The sequence below is a fragment of the Phocoena phocoena genome, chromosome 19, assembly GCF_963924675.1.
Source record: "Phocoena phocoena chromosome 19, mPhoPho1.1, whole genome shotgun sequence".
Taxonomy (NCBI): Eukaryota; Metazoa; Chordata; class Mammalia; order Artiodactyla; family Phocoenidae; genus Phocoena; species Phocoena phocoena.
The window spans coordinates 8,801,523-8,821,580 of NC_089237.1; positions in this window are offsets into that span (position 1 = coordinate 8,801,523).

Here is a 20,058-nt window from a genome sequence, read left to right on the forward strand (position 1 = left end):
CCCTTCCTCCTTCTCCCCCTGCAGGTTCAGGCTCAGCCCCAAAGAGCTTCGTGGCAGGAGGAGCTGGGCCCGGAGGAGAGGGGCTGGGGCTTGGGGAAAGCGATGAGGGATGTGACAGGGCTGTCAGCTTCCCCAGGCTGGGGATCCGGGTGGCCAGGAGACCTGGGCATCCTGCTGAAGGAAGCTTGGCACAGGGGGCGGGGTGTGTGGGCAGCCTTAGGGTCAGTGAGGACAGGGTCTGGGAAACAGAGCTGGTAGGAGGCAGAGAGCTGTGGGGTCCTCTCATCAGGTCCCCGAGAAGCGGACTGGGCCCCCTGGTGCAGGCGTCCCTGGAAGTGCCAGCCCGCTGAGCTGTGGCGTGCAGTGGGACTGTGGGCACAGGACGAGGTGGCTGGCTGGGCCACCTCGCTGCCGGGTTGTCCCAGGATCGGACCCATCCGCGTGTGGCCGGGCGTCCCTGGCTTCCCGGAGCCTGAGCAAGAGGATCCCTGCTAGGACACCAGAGTCCAGGCTCTTCACTTTCACAGGGCTTGTCCCGCCTCTCACCATTTGTAACTTGGCATTCTTTTTCTTAAAGTGCCCCGCACTCTCAAATTGTCTGAGTTTCAGGTCCAGCCAAGACTGGAATCAACCAGGTGGTCCTCCCAACCCATCCATGGCAGAATGGCTGTGGTTCTTCCTGGAATGTGTCAGAAGCCTGATCCCCAGGCAGCCGCAGTGCGAGCCGGTGGGGATGGGGCAGGGCTGGGGGGAGGGAGGGCCAGTAGCTGGAGCAGCTCTGTCCCGGCAGTGGCAGTGGAGATGCCCAGGTGGGCCAGACGGGGACCCTCGTTTCCCACCCCGGGGTGGCCAACCACCTAGAATATATTTCCACTAGAATGATTTTCCTCATTTCACACTAGCTGCTCAGGCCACAGCCTAACTCACACCCCCGAGATCTGGGAAACTAGAGGAGAAGAAAATAGAGTTTCTAAGTCATGCTGCAGGGGATGAGGCTGGGCAGGATGAGGCTTCTGGTGTTGGGAGGGGGTGTTCCAGGTGTGGGGGGCGTGCTCTGGGGTGGCACGGCACGGCACTGAAGAGGGATTGTCTCTGCTCCCAGACCTGGCTGTGCCGCAGGGGCGCTGCCGTGAGGGCGGGTCTCTGTGTTCTAACAGGTTCTCAGGAGACTCTGATGCCCCCAGCCCAACACCAGGCCAAGCACTGATCCCGGCGCCAGTGGCAAAGGGCCCTGTACCTGGCAGGTGCCCTGCTTCGCTCCAGAGCAGGGGTTCGTGGGGGCTCACCCTTGTTCCCGGGCTCTTCTCCCAGCAGCAGGGGGCGCTGGGAAGCATGGGACCGAAAGAGACAGCTGTTTCTCCTCCTCCACTCACTAGGGACTGGGGGTCAGGAAAGAGTAAGGGAACGTGTGGATGCGAACAGTCCAGGAAATCCCCCTTTAAATGGGCTGGGACTCCAGCTATGGGCACTGGAGGCCCAGAAGCATCCACGTTAGAGACCAGCTCCGGGAGACCAGGATGATGTAAACGATACTGCGTGATGCCTCCCGCACACGTGAGGGACACCCAGGGCTTTGTTGGTGGGTGGCAGTGTGGCCTTGGAGGAAAAGCAGGGCTGGAGTCAGGGCACCTGGACCAGTCACCGAGGCGTGGCCTTGGCCTCGGGCTCCTCTCCTGCAAAATGGGGGTAAGGGTGGGACCTACTCATGGGGTAATGGTGAGAATGGGGTGAGGTGATGTGCGGGAGAGGGCTCTGCAGGTTAGAGGGGACTCTCACCCACCTCTGTCACTGCTTCCATCACCCGTGTAGTCAGCATGGTCTCCATCTCCAGAATCAGCATGAGCTCAGCCCCCTCTGTCAACCCAGAAGGAAACCTGGCTAGGGGTGGGGTGGGGGTTGGGCTTACGAGAAGGAAGACAAACCTGTGCTTTTTCGTGCATCACTTTAACCTTTCTAGAGCCCAGGTTCAAAGCCATTAAGTACTCCATAAGGCCACCTGGAGAATGTAGCTAGGCCACTGGAAAACTGGTCAGTGGTTAGAAACCAATGGTTCAGCTGAAAATAAGCCCCTGTATCTATCTCTCTCTCTGTCTGATTCTGTCTCTCTGTCTCTGTCTCTCTCCTCTATTCCTTCCCCCAATCCCCCATGTTTCTAAAGCTATTGGTGGGCCTGTGAACTCCCTATTATTTGGTCTTTTAGCTGCTGTCCTGGGGATTTTCTGTTCCCCAGGATAGAAATTCCCTCCAAAAGGGAACTTCTCCCCAGTCTGGTTGTGAAACATCCTGCACCCGGGGAGAGTTGAGCGTGTCTGCCCTGCCCCCTCCCACTGGAAACCCCTTCTTCTCTAACCCACATCCTTCGACCCGTCGCTTAAACTTATTTCATGTTCTGCTTTTAATTTTCATTCATTTCTCTGCCTAACAGACTCTGATAGGCGGGGAACGGTCCTTTATCAAACTCTTAATTCTGTCTCTGGGCCTTTGGTTCTTTTCTGCTTCAGAAGAGCCCAAGCCCATAGGGTCTGGTGCCCGGGGATCCTGGCTGAAGCCTTCAGCTTGGCCATCACCCGGCCTTGGCAGGATCCAGGCTCAGGGGTCCTCTTGCCGTGTCCAGGGTCCTCTTTCCCTTCACTCTGCACCACTATTAAGAGATGATGCTGGTCTGGGAGCAAGAACCCTTTGGCTCTGGAAAAATTATTTGTGACACTTTACATATGGATCAGGTAATTAATGGATGCCCCGATTCCTCCTCCAGAACATAAAGCAGGCGAGGACACGACTCTAATTCCAGATAATTAAAGAGCGATCAAGTTCGCTCTCGCTGCTTGGTGAGTGCGGGCTGCTGTCATTAACACCACCGAGGCTTCTCCATCCTCCACACCTCACTGCAACTGCGGGGCCTCGGCTCCCCAGGGGCTAGGAGCTGGAGAGCCCACCCACCTGCCCATCATGTAATTGAAGTGGCCACATCTGCGGCACCAACACAGCTTATGGAACGGGATGAAGCATTCTGTCACCAAGGGGGAGCGGCCTGCTGCCATTGTCCCCTCCAGGGTCCGCCAGCCTCTCTCTGCCCTCCCCAGATGTGCATTTGCTTGTGTGTGTGTTTGGGATAGAACCCCAGAATGACCTCTCCAGGGCAGCCACACCTGAACTTAGAGCCTTGGCTTCTGGGAACTGCACAGAGCTCAGAGGCTGCGGCTGCCACCCAGGAAAAGTGAGTTGCATGGTGGCAGGGCAGCCCCAGTGAGGGCGCAACGTCCCCACTCCAGCCCCAAGTCACTGCCCCTCGCCCCATTCGGTCACAGGAGACTTCCAGGACATCTGAGGCCATTGCTGCCCCGAGAGCTAAGGGCTCCCTGGGTTTTTGAAGTGGCCATAATTGGTGCTCCATGAGATAAACAACAGACAACCCTGTTCCAAAGGATCATCACTCCTGCCGACATCCAGGGTCACCAGGCTGTTGTTCCTCCTGGGAAAGGTGCAGTCGTGGACGGGCGTCCCGTGGCGACCATGGGCCAGTCCTCAGCAGCCTCCCAGGAAGATGGGAGCCGCGGCTAATTGCGGCTGAAAGGGCTGACAGATCCTGGTTCACTCTGCACATCTGTCACGTTTCCTGATGAGTATCAGCCGTTACTCTGTCAGCCGGGGCCTCTGGGGTCTCCATGCTTCTTTGCCTGTCTCCGTTCCCTCCTGGTTAGTGGCCTCCAGAAATACGAGTGTGCTCATTTCCACAGATACTCACTGAGCGTCTGCTGGGGGCCAGGCAGGCACTGGGCTGGTCACCGGGCCGGAGATGGATAGAGCGAGCTGTGGGCGACTGGGAGAAGCCGTGGAATTGAACCCAGGCAGCAGAGTTCCGGCGGGCATGCAGGATGCGCAGAGCCCGGGTCTGCTGGGGAAGCCTGCGGAGGAGAAGGGCAGGGGGAGGGAGAGAGCCCACGCAGGGTGTTTGCGGTGGGCACGACGGTGTGTGTGCCAGGATCCGAGTGTGCGCGAGCCAGTGTGTGCCTTGGGAGCTCCAGAGATCACCCTTCTGCCTCCGGTGGCCAACATCCTCCTCCAGGAGGGTCACTGGCCTCTCCTGTTGGGAAGTTTCAGGGCCTGGCTGGCTGGCTGGTAATCATTGCCTGTTTCCTACAGATTCAGGACAGTGTGAAGTTTTCACGGAAATCCCCTTTCCTGTAAGCCTGGATACATGGTGGGGGGCAGTGCTCACACATAGTGAGATTTTTGTTTCCGCCTAGACCTGTCCTCCAAACTCCAGACTCTTATGTCCACCTGCCTGCTCAACACGTCCACGTGGACGGCATCTCAAATTCAAGGTCAAAGCTAAACCTCTTCTTTACCTGCTAATCTGCTCCTGCCCAAAGCCCTGGAGTTATCCTGACCCCCTTCCTCCTGATTCATCCCTAAACCCAAAGACAAGTGTCCTTAATAAGAGAAAGGCAGATCTGAGGCTCTGAGACACAGGGAAGAGGACCATGTAAAGTCAGAGGCAGAGACTGGAGTGATGCGGCCACAAGCCAAGAACAGCTGAGTCACCAGAACCTGGAAGTTACGAGGAGGAATCCTCCCCCGGAGCCTCCTTGGGGGAGTGTGGCCCTGCTGACACCTTGATTTCAGACTTCTGGACTCCAGAACTCTGACAGAAAAAATTCTTGTTATTTTAAGCCCCCAGTTTGTGGTGCTTTGTATGACAGCTCTAGGAAACTAATACAATCAGCACAGGGCCCAAGGAACGTCCTGATAATTATAATATTGTTTACCATTTGTCGAGAGCATATGTGCTTTAACCTGACGAGGAAGGAAATACTGTTGTCCCATTTCACAGATGAGGAAGCTGAGGCTCAGCAAGGTTCCACGACCTTGCCAAGCCCCTCCTCCAGGAAGAGCAATCCCTGGTCGAACTGGCCTGAGTCTGTGGGCACAGCTGCCATGCTGTACTGCCCGCACCTGTGGGCTCCAATGAGCCATGACGTGTTGGCTTTAGCTTTGCAGAAGCCCTAGAACTCTAGTGGCCGAATGGAGACCCATGGCATGGGGTGCTGGTCTCTGATTTTAGGTCCGAGAGCCTCTGCAGCCCAGCCTTGGTACCAGGGGTGCCTTGGCCAAACGCCATGCGCACTGCCCTGGGCCAGGGCCTTAGGCAGCTGCAGAGATGGGTGGAGATGCCAAACTGCCCATCTGTCCTTCCAGCCTTTTCCCCACCTGGCCCTGTACCAGCTGCTCAAAATGAACAGTGGGTCACTTGACTCCCGGCCTCTCCCTCCTGCCCAGCCTGAACGGGTGTCTTATTTGCTGCTCTCAATGACCACATTGCGTGGAAGCAAAGAGGAAAATGGTTTCAGACTCTGAAGCCACGACCAGGGGTGGAGGTGTTAGGAAGGATTCTGCAATGATTTAGAGCAGCCATTTCCTGGCCTGGCTCGGTCCTGTATCCAGCAGACCTGCCCTCCAATATAAGCACGCACGAGGTCCTTTACCATATCACCACCCCCATCCTCTGAGAAAAATGCTGCCGCAGTCAGTGGGGGAAATTGTAGACCCTCGTACACACAAGGTGCTCAAGACATCTGGGCTACACAGATCCAAAAACCAGCACGAGCTCCCCTCCGTCTGCCAGAAGCCTGGCCTTTGAAATCCTTCTCCTCCTGACAATCTTTTCCCAAAGCGCCGGGAAGGCTCACCCAGGGCACCACTCCTTTAGGGCGGGCGTGGAAGTCAGCGGCAGAGCAAATGCTCTCAAGAGAAAGCTTATCATCACGTCAAGTGGGAAACGCAGTGCTCGCAACTGCTCTGGCAGTGTCATCTCCACCACGTGAAAAAATATGTGCCTAGAAAATGCCTAGAAGAAACCATCCCTTTGTGCGAAGAAAAAGTTTAGATAAATAAATGCATAACTGCAGGTGGATGCATTTTTAAATTTTCTGGAAAAGAGAATCACAAAACTGTTAACATGGGTTAATTTGAGGGAAAGGGGCAGGGAGGTGACAGGAAGGCATCTTTCACGGTGCCCCTTCTGTGGCCTCTCTTCTCTAACTCTGTGTGTGTGTGTGACTTTTCAGATGTCGGTGGGGTTATCCGGGTTGCACACTGAGGGTTCTTTTGCTTGTTTTCTTCTCCACACCTCTGCAGAGGAAAAGCATCTTTAGAGAGAAATACATTTTTGTTCATGTTGTCAAATGAACGAAATAGAAAATTAAGGAACCCCCCCCAAAAAAAAGAGACCAGAAAAAATATGTTAAGGTTTTAATAATGATTTTCTCTGGTTTGGTAGATTATTGGATTATAACTTTACTTTTTTCCTTATAGATGATCTTCCTTACAGCCAGAACTAATAAAGGTCATTTTAAAGCGAAAATGATATACCTAGGGAGCGGGCAAGACCATAAGTTGGTGAGTTTATTTGTGGGGAAGGCTCCCAACCTTCCCATCACCTGCTGTGTCCTTAGCTGCAGATTACCTTTCGGACCTGAATCCATTGCACCAGAAAATCCAAATTCAAGGTAAAATCCTACCAGTCAATTGTGGCCCCTAGGGGATGACCCTAGATAGGGAAGCAGGACAAAAATGACGAAGCACACAGAGTTTGCAAGCAAAGCGCCTGGACTGAAGTCCCAGGCTGTGTGACTTTAGGCAAGTTACTTAACTTCTCTGTGTGTCATTCCTCATCTGTAAACTGGGTATCATCAGAGTTCCTAACGTATTGAATCGTCTGTGAGATGCTCCATAAACCCTGGAGACGATGGGTGGTGTACACCAGGTGCCCGCTGGAGGATCGCTGCAGATGTGATGAGTAGCCAGTGCGTGTGGGAGGGCTCCCCGGCAGCGGTTCTCAGCATCATAGCACTGGGTACCCACACTCACACCCCTTGCACACAGAATCCAGCACCGGGCGGACTGCATACCGAGCCTAGGGCCGGAGAGAGAAGCAGGATGTCCGGTGTGACTTCCGTTGCCTTGGGGTGGGGTCTCTGAGGATCTGCGGGCGACAGGGAAGGCCGCCCACGTGTTGGGCAATTTCCTCCAGCCCAGGAGCAAGGGACAGCGGGGGGTGGGGGGGGGGAGGCTGCCTGCCATCCTGGAGTGGCGGAGGCTGCAGACAACAGTCTGCATCTGCAAGAGGCGATGTCCCGCTGTGGGTTTGTTTTGCTTTCTGTTGTTTGCTTTTATTTCGGCAGAATCAAGGCTGTCCTTGCACAGAACAGCGGGAGAGAGAAGCTGAGACGTTCGGATCTGGAGGTGTGAAGGGTGCAATTTGCTGCCCCCAAAGGTTGCAGGAGGCGGTGGGGGGACGTGTAGGTTGATTCTCTGCAGGCCAGTGGTTTCAGCAAGAGGCTGTGTCTCAAGGCCCCCGACCCAGTCCATGGGACCCAGGACGGATCTCTGGCCCCTTCACTTCTCAGCATCTCTGTGGTCAGCAGGGCGGCCGGGGAGCTCATTTCTCATCCACCTCCGTAGACCCCTGCCTTCCAGGACCCCAGGAACCCCACAACCAACCCAGACCCGCTACATCAGCCTAGCGCAGGGGACTGGGGGGCTGTATTTTAGTGCCTCCCCCAGGCGGGATCCACCACAAGGGCTCTGAACAGTTCCGGCTCCTCAGCTGGCTCGTCCTGGGGAGAGGGCTGGGCCTGTCACCCTGTGTGTGTCCCCGGGCCTGTCACAGGACTGGGCGAGCAGCTGGCTCCCAGTGGGTGTCTACTGGGGGAACCAGCGCTGTCGGTGGGCCTGGAGGTTCCCTCCCTGCAGAGGGACTTGGAAGGGAGAATTCAGATCCAGGGACCCGGCATCGTCCATACCACAGGCACCTCTGTTGGCAGGAACCGATGAGCCCTGGCGGCTGAGGGTGGGGCCGCGCACATTGTACAACAGATTGACAAAGGGCCGCTGGCTTTGTGCTCCTTAATTTTAATGGGGTGTGTCTGCATGCCTGTGTGTACATGTACACGTGTGTATGTATATGCCTGCGTGTGTACATACCCGTGTGCGTGTGTGTATGTGTTTGTGTGTGTACATGGTCATATATGCATGTGTGGCAAGAGGCCGAGGGGGAGGGGGATGGGGGAGGCGTGGAGTTACTTTCGTCCCTGAGTTTTGAAATGCCCATTGTTCCTCCTTCTGCGAGGTATAAGTCCAGGAACCCCCAGCTGGGTTTAGGTTACTTGTGCCCAAAGGTTTGGGGAGGGGCAGGGCACAGAGAGGGATAAAGGGACACGTACTCAGAGTATCTGTGATCCGGGGCCAGCGGGGCAGAGGCTCGTGGAAGAGGTGGGGAGAGTGGAGCATGAAATCATCATTTCCTCATGGAGCTACGTTGCTGCCCGCCAGATCTGAGGCTGCCAGTTCTGCCCAGGCCGGGGGGACCCCTGGCTCAGTCTTGACCTCCCCGAGGCCTTCCCCAGGCTGCGGTGCAAGTGACCCGCCCTGGGACCACAGGGCTCTCGGGACACCGGGAGGGGAGAGGGAGATAGCGAGGCCGTAGCCCGTCTTCTTTCTGGAGGAGCCGCCCAGGGATGGAGGTCTCCAGGGGCAGATCAGAGAGTTTTCCAGTGGCTCCTGAGAGGGGCAGGCAGGCTTCTCCGACCCCTTTCCTCCTGCTCTCCCCAGCCTCCCAGCCACTCTACCCTCTCCCGCCAGCATTCCCCTCTCTCCTCCCTCCTCTCTCTCTCCCTTCCCCTTTGGCCCCTGGATCTCCATCTCCCAGTCGCCCTCCCTCCCCTCCCGCAATCCCCAGCCTGCAGCCTCCTCTCTCCCCTCTTCTCCATCCTGCAGCCAAGAGAAGCGCGACCAAGCTGACAATGTCTGCTGTGCCTATAATGAAAAGCACGTATCCACGGGCTGCCTCTGCCTCCTGCCTTATTAATGCAAACTTTCCTGAGACGCCACCTCCGCCTTTTTCCTGGACTCTGTAAATAAACGTAATTAGCCGGCAGCAGGCACGTTCATCTGTGCTTGCCCAGCGAGCTGGGTCCATCGGGTGGGTGCCAAGGACTGCGTTAGCTCCCCAGGGGGTGATGGGGCCCGTTGATTACCCCTCCTCCCCCGTTGCAAGCCTGGGCTCTTGGGCCCTTGCAGGACAGGCCACACCTTGCTGTGATGCCTGGGCCGGGACGCAGCCCCCACAGGCCAAACCCCTGTATCTGGGCTGAACCTGGGCTCTGATGGGGCTGGTGGGAGTAGGTGGGTGAGCTCGGGGAAGGGGGCTGGGCCCATAGAGGAGCTGGTTGGCTTTGGAGGGAGCGGGGCTATGTTTCTAGCTCTGATGGTAAGTCCCAGGAGGTTTCACCGGAGGGGAGGTGTCTGACAGATGACTCCAAACAGTGGGGGGTTTCCAAGCCCATTCCCTTCTGGTTTGGGGGTGACTTTCTTGGCTGTGCCAGGGTAATGGTGTAGCTCTTCCACAGCCAGCCTGGATGCTTCCCACCGACAGGACAGTGCCAAGATGAGAGCCAGGGAAGCCTAGCCATGGGCTCATTTAAGTGGAGGGATCCAGGAAGCAGGGGCTGCACACAGGGTTTTGCCCTGAGACACTTGGGGTTTGCAAAGGTGGAAACAGGAATGTATATTCTATACATGGGCATCTGCGTCAGTGTCCCGTGGCTGCCGTAATAAAGCACCACAGACCAGGTGGCTTAAACACAGAAACCTATTGTCTCCCTGTCCTTGAGGCCAGAAGTCTCTGGTTTCTTCTTAGGCTTCTCTCCTTGCCTTGCAGATGGCGTCTTCTCCCTGTGTCCTCACATAGGTTGTCCCTCTGTGTGTGTCTGTTTCCTAATCTCTCCTTATAAGGTCACCAGTCGTACTGGATTAAGGCCCATCCCAATGATCTCATTTCAACTTAATCATCTTTTAAAAGACACTCTTTCCAAATATAAGCTGAGGTGCTAGGGGTTAGGACTTCAACATACAAATCTGGGGGAGAGATAGTTCAGCCCACAACAGCATGTATATAATAATAATACATTCTTAAAAAACCAGAAATTCCCTTTGATCATTCTGCATAAGTTAAACGAGCTGCCAGTTTTCTTACTTTGGACGCAATTGTTGTCTGATGACGCAGGCTCTAGTGGACATCCAGCCTTGCTTGAGCCCCTGCAATGTTCCAAGTCCTGGCCTGGGCCCTAGGGCACGTGGAAGATATTATGACTCCACTTTATAGATTGGGCAACTGCAACTGAGGTTAGGGGACATGCCCAGCCAACAGGTGGCAAAGCTGGGATTCAAATCCAGGTCTTTGTGTTAACGCCTGCTCTGTCCACACTGCCTTAACAGGCCACATCTCTGGCTAGCTGCTGGCCGATCAGAGCTCTCTCCCATCTCTGCCCTGTCTCCGGATCCAGGTGTCACTTGGACTCTGAGTCCCAACCACAGTAAGATGACTGGCTTTCTCCCTCTTGTCCTACCTTGGATAGCCATTGGGTCTGGGTTTGTTTCTGCTACAGATTTTCAGTGGAGCAGAGGTTAACTCTACTGGAAAGTATGTAATTAAGGTAGCCACGGAGGAAAGCACGCAGAGTGATTAACAGATAACGGCCTGATGAAAAATCCCCCCATTTCAGTTCGTTTGCTAGCTTCCCTCCAGGACGTGGTTGTATGAAAGGCCACGGTAGGTCTGCCTCTGCTGTTGCTTTGTTGTACCCTGCTTCCAAAAAGGACTCAAGTAAGGCGAGCCCCCCACCCAGGCCGAGAGCCCCCGGCTGTTCAAAGTCGATATTGGTATTTGGGGGGAAAGTTGTCCTGGTTTTAAAAAATAGGAGAGAGCTCTCCAGAAGGAACCTGAGACTAATTTTCAATGACTAGCAAGGTGTTTGGGAAATTCCCTCGTCATAGTCTGGGTTTATGGGAAACGTACTCTAAGACAGAGATTTCTGTGACAAAGTCTGTTGGGGAGCGGCCTGAGGACCAACACCTCTGGGGAGTGAAGGTAGCAGGACTGAACAGAGGGAGAAATGAGCCTCTGATGCGGTCACAGCAAAGGCCCCCCTGATCCCGGGAAGCTCTAAGGATTGATGATGCTGAGCGTGGCTTCAGCTGCTTTTATATATATATATTTTTTATTATATTTATATATATAATAAATATATATTTTTTAATATATATAAAAATTTGGTGAAGCGTATGTCCAAATCATTTTCCCATTAAAAAAAGTTGAATTGCACCTGAATCTAACATAACATTGTAAATCAACTATACTTCAATTTTTTAAAAAAATCCCTAAAAATTGAAAGAAAGAAAGAAAACTTAAAAACCGAATTGTTGGGCTTCCCTGGTGGCGCAGTGGTTGAGGGTCCAGATTGATTTCCCTCAATTTGGGCAAAAAAAACAGAAACTTTCCATAAAACTGTAAATTCACTAGCTTAGTCATTCGGGAAAGAGTGACGTCAAGGAAAGACTCTGGATCATTCTGCATTTGAAGCCAAACTCTCCCTTAATGAATTGTGTAAGCCTGGGTAAGGTAGACTAACCATAAAGCACACTCTTGGCCATGCCAGGCATCGTGGCAGCCGGGGGTGCCGCTAACACATCCGACAGTCCCGGCAGCACGTGCGGTCTAGCAGGTATTGGTGCTGAACAAACGCGTGAGTTAAAATGCAGCCCCCTGTGACGCAGTGGCCTCGATTATAAAAAATAGCAGTGAAAATACCAATTGCAGGGCTCCCCTGGTGGCGCAGTGGGTGGGAGTCCGTCTGCCGATGCAGGGGACGCGGGTTCGTGCCCCGGTCCGGGAAGATCCCACATGCCGCGGAGCGGCTGGGCCCGTGAGCCATGGCCGCTGAGCCTGCGCGTCCGGAGCCTGTGTTCCGCAGCGGGAGAGACCACAACAGTGAGAGGCCCGCGTATCGCCAAAAAAAAATTAAAATTAAAATTAAATAAGTAAGTAAATAAATAAAATACCAGTTGCACAGGCACAGAGGTCCCTCTTCTCATAATCTGGTTGTGGGGAATAATTACCATGAACAAGGAAAAAAGGAAGAGGGCCTTTGTCCTAACCAGACCCAAGTTCCTACCACCCCGCCACGTCACAGCTCCGTGGCTTTGAGCAAATGACCACCGCTTTGTCTCCATCTCCTTCTCTGTTGGGCAAAAATGCAGTGCCTGCCAGTGGTGGCTATGAGGACCAGGCTCATGGTCCTGGAATCCTAGTCTCCATCCCTAATTTGAGAGATAGAATATGGTAAACGCAGTTGGTCCTGCGAGAAATGCGTGGCCTGTCACCTTGGGTCCTGCCACTGTCGTCGGGCAGCATTTCCTGGGGCTCTATACGTGCCGTTCAAATTCTGCAAGTGTCAAAACCGGCCACCCTCCGTCCCTGACGAGGGCGCGTCAGCAGCCAGCCTGGGTGATTTCATTTGGAAAGAGCACCACTTCGACTTCTCAGTCGCCACTGCCTTTGCTGCTTTTGGCCCACGCGGCCCAAGCTGTGGGTCACTTGCCAAGTGAGCAGTACCCTGGGTGGAAGGCGGCTTTGTGCTCCCAACTCCTGAGACTTGCGCAGAGACTGAGCGAGGCGAGCCTTTCCCCCTTTGGAGGCGTGCGCACACGCCCCCGAGAATCCCTGCCCCTCTTTATCAACAAGGAGCCTCCGCAGGTGTTGGCGGGTCCCCTGCTCAGCTCTCCAGCTCCGTGTCTGCCCTGGCGCCGTTAGTCAGGGCGCCACTGCCGGGGTGCTGTGCATCGGCTGGCCCAGAGGGATGCTGAATGTCCGTCAATGTTGGGGAGCCCGGGTCCCAGTTGGAGGGGGTGCCCAGGTTGCCCAAGAAGCTGGCCGCAGAGTGAGCCCCCGATCCCTGCTCGTGAACCATCAGGCTGGCGAATCTGAGGTTCAGGGCTCTGACCCGTGCAGCTTGGTTCCCAGGCTGTGCTTTAGCCGCTACACTGCCCAGCCGCCTCGTCCCACCCAGTTATAATTCCTCTTCCAGTGAACCAAACGTTTCCATGGCCATTCCTCCCTCCCCTGCCTCCTTCACTGACCATCGTTATGGCAAACTTAACCAGACACATGATGCCCGAGAGTCCCAGAGGAAGCGATCCTATCAAGCCATCCCAAGCCACCCAGACAAAACTGCCAGATCCAGGGGTGCTGGCTGCTGCATCCAACACACCTGAGTGGGGAGCATGGGTTGCAGGGGGACTGTGATGCTGAAGGGACGGTCCCGCCACTCCCCAGCCCTTTCCGTCCTTCTAGAGACCGTCCTCACCAGTTGGCCTGGCTGAACCACCAGAGTTCCCAAGTCTTCCTGGAGCCCTCCTCAAGGTCGAGGTCACCTTCTCCTCTCACCCGGCCTTGCCCCCTCGTGACCTCTCGTACACACTTGCCGCCCTGGGCCCAGAACCGTCAAAGCCGTGGATTCCGGGGTGTGTGACTGGCCTTCCTTATGCTGACGGCCGTGGTCTGGAGTGTCCAGCGCAAGTGTCCTCTCTGTTTTATTAGCCTGGGAAAGAAAATAGAGAGGGGGTCAAGGGTGAGGTATAGGGTCGGTCAAGGGTTTCTTCAAGGTGGGATGCAGACGTGCACATTTGTAGAAAGAGGACGGGAGAGAGAGAAGCAGGAAGGAGCATCACCCAGATGGATGAGAGAAGGAGGCTGATGAAGAGCATAGGGTAGGCAGCAGGTGAGAGCGCGGAACACGCCGGAAGCTGAACTTTGCCAGGGAGGGGACTCGGCCATCACTGCTTGAAAAGCCATTGGAGCAGAGGTGCTCCCTGAGACCGTTTCCGGCCGAGAGGGAGGAAACCCCTCTGATTGTCTGCCTCCCCTGTCCTCATCGGGGACTTGTTCCCCTGTGACCACAGTGACTGTCCCACTGCCTTCCTGCAGCCCAGCTCAGCTCTCCAGCTGCCCCCCAGTGCCCCCATATGGGTTCCTGCAGCTGTGTGTGTAGGCGGCGGGAGGGACCTGCTCAACTTCACTTTGCACCTGGAAATCAGCACAAACCCTGCGGGCAGCCTGGGAGCTGAAACCCTGGGGTACCGAGAGGAGAAAGTGGAGCTGAGTGGGGCAGATCCTGGGGGGGTTCCAGGGCAAAGTGAAGGCCCCCGGTGACATGCAGGGGCAGCAAAGGGACTCGGGGAGCCCCTTCTGCTCAGGAGACTTCAAGGGGCGAGAAACTCCATTTCTGGAGCCTCAAAGCATCAGGAAAACCGGTCTCCTGAGCCAGGTGGTGGCTCCGGTTGGACAGACAGCTGCCATGTGCCCTCGGCAAGCCTGTTTCTTGCTGTGAAATGGGGGGCTGGGACTAAGCATGGCCCCGGGTCCCTTCCGGGGCTAAACTGCCCAGGCCTGCGGCTCGGAGCTTCTCCTCACTCCCCTAGAATTCTCTCTGCTCCTTTGAAGGTAGCACCAGGCGCCAGGCCCACCTGTCGCATTGAGGGGACACAGATGTTGCTGCCGGGGGCCTCCCATCTTGGTAAGCTCACCACCGAGGTGAGGAAATGGAAGAGTCCTTGGCTGCAGACACAGAAGCCTCCCCGGCCAACGGAAGCAAAAGAGATTTATGGGCAGGCTCTGGTGTGGGAGGGGTGCTCACAGAGTTTGGGGTGCTGGCAGCAGGGGCTGCAGCTGTGGTAGCACCGAGAAGGACACCATCCAATTCCTGACCACCCTGAGACCCCTGTTCAGGGATCAGAGTCCCAGGAGAGTGTCTGGCTGAGCTCAGGACACGGCTACCCCTGGCTGTCCCAGGGCAGGGGATGCAGAACTGGTCCCTTTGTCTTCTGTGGAGGGAGGTGGGCACCCAGCATCACACCGCCCTGGGTACTACACCTCACTGGAGGGGGAGATGACACCCCTGGAGGAAAGCAGGATCCCCTTGTGGCAGCTTGAGCTCGGAGCTGGTGACAGGAACCCCACGTCCGTTTGGCAAGATATCAAAAGAGAAAGGCTTGAGAGAAAGAGACCGGGAAAGCAGAACCAGGTGAGATGCAGAATGTGGGCGGGGTGGGGCATGGGGGAGAGTGCAGAGCCGGGCAGCAGCCCTGCGGCAGGCCCTCCCCGGTCCAGGTTCCAGCAAATTCTGCAGGCCGTGTATTCTAGTTAGAAGCTTTGGCAGCTTGGGTTGAAGTTCAGACAGCGGTTCCACACTGAGCGCTAATCTCTGCTTCACAGAACATCCCTGAGAACACGAGCGCTTGTTCCCACACTCAGCCTGGACAGGGAATCAGCGGGGCTCTGCCTTTTCTCTCGGTGGTGGCTTCTGAGCCCAGCGTCCTGGGGCCCTGGTTTCACGCAGCCAATCGGAGCGCATCTGCCGTGGCTTTGATCAGCCTGGATTGGGAAACCTCTAGGAAAAAGGGGAAAGTCCCCCAAATCTCCGTTCCACGGAGTCAGTCCTTATTTCAATCAAGAAGCCTCAGGTTCACATATTTCTATTTTTGGGGGCTGCGGTTTTTCCTCTTGAAAACTGAGCTGTTCAGTTGCCTCTTGGCACAGCCAGACGTCGACGGAAGAGGAAGGGCACAGACTATTTCCAAAGGGAGGGCGTGGAGGGGCCTGGCCGAGCCTGGGTTTGGACCCGGGTTTGGACCCGGGTTTGGAGGGCCGATCTTTCCTGGCTCATCCCAAAGTGGCTGTAAGCCAGGAGTCTCCTGGCCAAGAGGGCCTTGCCTAGCGTGGGGGTCTTCCCCCAAAGCCAGCTCCCCCTCTGCATGCCCTGCACCCACTCCCAGCCCCTGTTAATGCTTGAGGCTGGGGAGGGGGAACCAGCCCCTCTCTTTGCATTTTCCCAGGCCGAGAGGTCTTCGTATTGGAGCCTCCTTGACCTGTGCCCGGACCCTCCGAGAGTCCTTTCTTCCTCAAGCTCGATGGGTGCAGGCGGAAGCGTTCCCGGGCCCCCCTCCACCCGCCCCACCGCCGGCTTCTCCCGCCCTTTCCCGCTGTTATTGCTTGTGTTGATTTGCATATGCCATTTTGCTTGTGGTCTCCATAGCAACAACTACCAAATGGCCTAAGGATAATAGAGGGGCTCTGGGGATGGTGGGGGAGCCCAACGACGAGGGATTTGACTTTTAAAAAACGAACACGGTGACTGCACTGCATGCTTGGCACAAGCTGGCAGCCCCTCCCCGGCCTTTCCGTCCCTCCAGCCCCCTTGTGTTCTCCCCCCAGGGGCCTGGTCCCTACCTTCCGAGGGGGAGGGGAGGCAGCATGGCTCTAGAACAATGGAAGGAACAGAGGGAAGCAGAGGAGGCCAGGGAGGGGATGGGAGCGCGCACGGAGGGCAACCAGAACCCTCTGAGAGCAGCTCCATCTTACGATAAAAACCTCAAGCCAACGTCTCATCTTTTCTCCTTGTCCATTTTGTCTCTGGTCCCACCACTTCCTTCCACCCTTTCCAGCCTCCTATTTGCAAAGAAAAACAAAACAAAACAAAACACAAAGCATTACTTCATGTCTTAGGGCCTGGCTTCTAGGTCCAGAATCCAGAAAAATAACCCTCTAATTCCTTACATGTGTCCAGCCCTGAGCTGTTTACAAAGTGCATTCATAGCCGCAGACCTCAAGTCCTGGTGAGGCTGGAGCCAGGACTGGGGGGACGGTCCTCGTTTCAAGATGAAAAAGTAGAGGCTTGGGGCTGGGGGGCAGGCGGGAGGTGGAGGGCCTGGCCTCCCCCAAGCCTGTGCGTCTTGCCACAGGAAACTGGAAACCTGTTCCCTATTTGGAATGTTTTACATATTCCCAGATAATTTCGCACTTCCTAGTCCCAAAGCTCTGTGAGTCAAGATCTGCCCTGGACAGGGCTCCCGCCACCCCCTCCAACTCTGCCATCCTTGGCCTCTGCCGATGGCACTGATGCCACCTGGGACCGTGATGAGAGTGAGGGATGGGGAGTGGAGAACGTGCTGGAAAAAACAAAAGAAAAAAGCAAGCATTGCTTGGGGAGTGGGAATAAACCCATACGTTGGTCATTCCCTTAACAGATGCTGAAATGAGGCCCAGGGAAGGTAAGCAACTTTTTTGAGCATATGTGTGAGTGGACACAGATGTACACAAACGCACACATACGTACACACACGCGCGTGTGCGCGCACACGCACACACACACACACACACACAGTGTTTCTGTCGGGACCATAAGTAACAAAAGGACAGGCCCCACCTGAGAGAAGTCTTCCTACTATGTCCTCAAGCCCAGCTGTGTTTAGCGTAGGGCAGGGGAGGGCAAACTATGGCCTGCAGTTGTTGGAGCAGTGTGCCCATTTGTTTGTGTAAGGTCCACGCCTGCTTTCATGCTACAAAAGCAGAATTGAAGAGTTGAAGCAGAGGCTGCATTGCTCGCAAGTCCTAAGATATTAATTATTTGTCCCTTTAAGAAAAAGTTGCCCGACTCCTGGTATAGGGGATTGATTACAGGACTGTTCTGAGGTTCATTATTTTTCATTCCTACACAGTTGGGTCACCTGTTGTCCAACCACTATCTGTCAATCACTATTTGGGGAGAACCACTTATTTAAGGAATATTTATTGAACCTCTGCTATGTGCTAAGAACTAGAATAACCCAAGAACTACACAGAAGGAACGCAGTGTCCTGCCCTCAAAGGGCTCACAGGATCCCAAGAGACTGACCACAGACACAGACACGGGATACAACACAGAAGGTGGATGGATGACCCAGTGCAGGCTGGGGCTGTGGTGGGAAAGGCCAGGAGAAGTTAGGGGAAGTTCCCAGTGGATGTGACAAGGAGTTGAATCTCAAAAGACCACTAGCCAGCAGCAGAGAGGAGAGTCAGATGCAGACCTGGAAAGAGGCACGGGTGTGTTCAGTCTGGGATACACCGAGTATGAGGTGCTAGTGGCATAGCCGAGTGGAAATGAACCCGACACCGCTGTGTGTATAAGGGTCCGGCGTGCGGAAGCGAGAGTCTGCAGGTGCAGTTGTGGGGTTATTGCTATGTGGCTGGTGTGGTAGAGCATGACCAACGTGCTACAGAGAGGTTACGTTGGGAGAGGAAACTTTTTTTAAAATTTATTTTATTTATTTATGGCTGCATTGGGTATTCATTGCTGCGCGTGGGCTTTCTCTACTTGCGGCGAACGGGGGCTACTCTTCGTTGCGGTGCGCGGGCTTCTCACTGCGGTGGCTTCTCTTGTTGCAGAGCACAGGCTGTAGGTGCACAGGCTTCAGTAGTTGTGGCGCATGGGCTTCGGTAGTTGTGGCGCGCAGGCTCAGTAGTTGTGGCACATGGGCTTAGTTGCTCCGTGGCATGTGGGACCTTCTCGGACCAGGGCTCGAACCCGTGTCCCCTGCATTGGCGGGCGGATTTTTAACCACTGCGCCACCAGGGAAGCCCCGGGAGAGGGAAACTTTAAATGGGGAGTTCAAGGTGGGTCTTTCTGCAGCACACGCTGTGTCACAGCCTTACACAGCCTTCGTGGTGATCTTCTCAGTAACGTGCCAGAAAACAGAGCAGAGCCTTGCAACACCTCACAGTCTGACTCTGAACCCCAGGTTTGGCCAAACAACTCAGCCCCCTTAGATTTCCACACTTGCCTCCAGGACAGCCCTTGTCCCACAGAAGCGACGGTGACATTATCGCTGTGCGCATCAGTGCTCCCTGCTCTCTGAGAGTGGGGGACGGTCTCCCTCAGCTCAGCAACCCCAGGGCTCTGGACAGCGCCTGATGTGTACATAGCAGGGGCTCAATAAATGCGCCTCAGTTGATTGGCGGTCTCAGTGCAGGGTGCATGTTCGCTTCTTCTCCTAAGTTTCCATAACAGTAACGTACGTGGATTTAGGCTGCAGTGAAAACAATTGTTAGGATGATCGCTGCAGGCATGAGGTGGACCCGTTGCTGAAGATTAGCCAACAGAATATTCTGTGACAACGGAAAGGTCCTGTGCCTGCACTGCCCAGTGCAGTGGCCACCGGCCTCCCATGGCTCTCCAGCGCTGGATATGTGGCTACAGCAAAACGGGAACCGAATCTTACGTTTTACCTCATTGCAGCAGATTTTAGTTGAAATAGCTACATGTGGCCAGAGATTTCCGTACTGGACAGGACGGCTCTGGAGGCTGTCCTCATGTGCCAGGAGCTTCTAGCAGGGGGCCTCGGTCCCCTTCCTCCGGGAAGTCCCTGGGAAGTGCCAGCTATGGGGACAGACACCTCATCTGCTGAATTGACAGACGCAGGCAGGGGGAGGGCAGTTGACCTCGAAACAGCTGGCTTTGCTCAAGGAGGATTCCCATTCCCCCACCTCCCACCGCCGCCCCCCGGACCTGGCACGTGGGCAGCGTGTTGGACACTTGGCAACTGCAACCACTCTGCTCGCCAACTCCCAGCCGCCGGCCTCCCTACCTCCTTAATTAGCTCAGGGGCAGCAACTTCATTTCCCTTTGCCAGGATCAGGAGCCGGTATCCTGGCATGTGCCAGACCTGATGGAGTGGAGAGGACGCAGCCGGGCACCACCCCCTCACTGGGGCAGCCTCCCCATCCCACCCTCCCTGCACCCCCAGAACCTCCGCCACGCTCAGTCCCTGGGCTCAGGGATTTGCATCTCTGGTGGGTTCGGCTTCTTGAGATCAGGCTGTGCTGAGTGATATCTCCATTCTGGGAAGGCGGTCAGCCTGGGGGAGGGGCTGAGTGGAGAAGGGAGAGGCAGGGGGTGGAGGCCAGCTAGACCCCTCTCCTTCTCTGCTGTGCCCTTCAGTTTCTAATGGGCTTGGATTCACTCTGCAGGAGAAACGGAGGTTCCTCTCCAATGAACAAGGGGCACCCCAGCCTGCACTGCCTGCCCAAACCTCTCTGCTGACTCCACCCCGGGTCCCGCCCTTGAGGCATCTGGTCCTGCAGCCTCACCAGAGGTGCTGGTAGGCCTGCAGATTTCCAGGCCCCAAACCCAGCCATTTCAGCCCTGAGATTGGGAACAGGGCCTGGGAATCTGCCTGCTTAACAAGCCCCCGAGGTGCTCCTACAGCTGGAGGTCCAGGAGCCACCCTGAGAACCTTAGCTCCGCCAACCAGGGCGTGGCCGGGCTGGAAGGGACCCCGGCCTCAGCTCACCAGGCCCCTGGTACAGACAGGCGAACAGTAGAGGGACTGACCGCGGCAGCCAGC